The following is a 1118-nucleotide window of genomic DNA, read 5'->3' as shown; positions in this document are numbered from 1 at the left end:
AAAAAATTGGGTTATACTCTTGTTGTTCCTCTCCACGGAAATCTTTAGTAAAAGGCGAAAGATTTATACGATCTGAAGAGAAACAAGAGTGGAATTGTCCAACAGTCAGACCCCATTCACCGGCCTACCGTCTTCACTCAGGGTTCACAGTCGACCGCTAGGCATTGTGGGAACATGGCGACCTCGACCCCGCCTCTGTTTAATTTCTAAGGTAAAATGCTTCTAAAATGGCAGAAAACATCCAACAAGACATCTTAACACTAAATTGACGATTTAATTCAATAGCAGGAGAAAGGCTAACTTTAAACGCAGCCGTGATGTAATGAACTGTAAAGGCTGACAGCATTATGTACACAGTCTGGATCAGAACCAGAAACAAATTTATTGCCAGGTGTAGTTCTCACAATACGATGAATTCGTTCTGGTGCGTTGGCACAACAATAAACATACACAGTGAGAAACAATGTACAAGAAAAAAAATATAAAAGTAACTAAAAAATGTAACTTGTAGTGCAAAGTAAAAGACATTGCGCAGCGAAGAAGTAAGTATAAATACGAAGTAAACTTTGGCCCTATACTAACAACGTACGGATAAAAAAAAAGCCCCAATATTTAATGAATGTATCACATAAGATAAGATAAGATATGCCTTTATTTAACTCACAGTGGAGAAATTCACATCGTTGATAGCAGCTTTCGACAGAGTTACACTTACACGAGACAGGAAAAAACAAAAAATAAAAAATGTACATATAAATATAGGAAATAGTGCAGACAAGGTGAGTAGTGCACATGTGATACATTTTCTACTTCAGAGCATTATATAGTTTTTATTAAACATCGTTAGAAAGCCCCACTAAAAGCAGGGCAGCAAAAAATTGGGTTATACTCTTGATGTTCCTCTCCACGGAAATCTTTAGTAAAAGGCGAAAGATTTATACGATCTGAAGAGAAACAAGAGTGGATTAGTCCTTTAACGCCCAACAGTCCGACCCGATTCACCAGCCTGCCGTCTTCACTCAGGGTATCCCCTTCGAAAAATAGACTTTAATTATATTATATAATAATTAAAGAAAAAAACTACATACAACATGTGTCATAAAATATTTCACCGAAAT

The sequence above is a fragment of the Stegastes partitus genome, unplaced genomic scaffold (assembly GCF_000690725.1).
Source record: "Stegastes partitus isolate 25-593 unplaced genomic scaffold, Stegastes_partitus-1.0.2 Scaffold601, whole genome shotgun sequence".
In the NCBI taxonomy this organism is placed as follows: Eukaryota; Metazoa; Chordata; class Actinopteri; family Pomacentridae; genus Stegastes; species Stegastes partitus.
Note: the sequence above shows the minus strand (reverse complement) of the source record.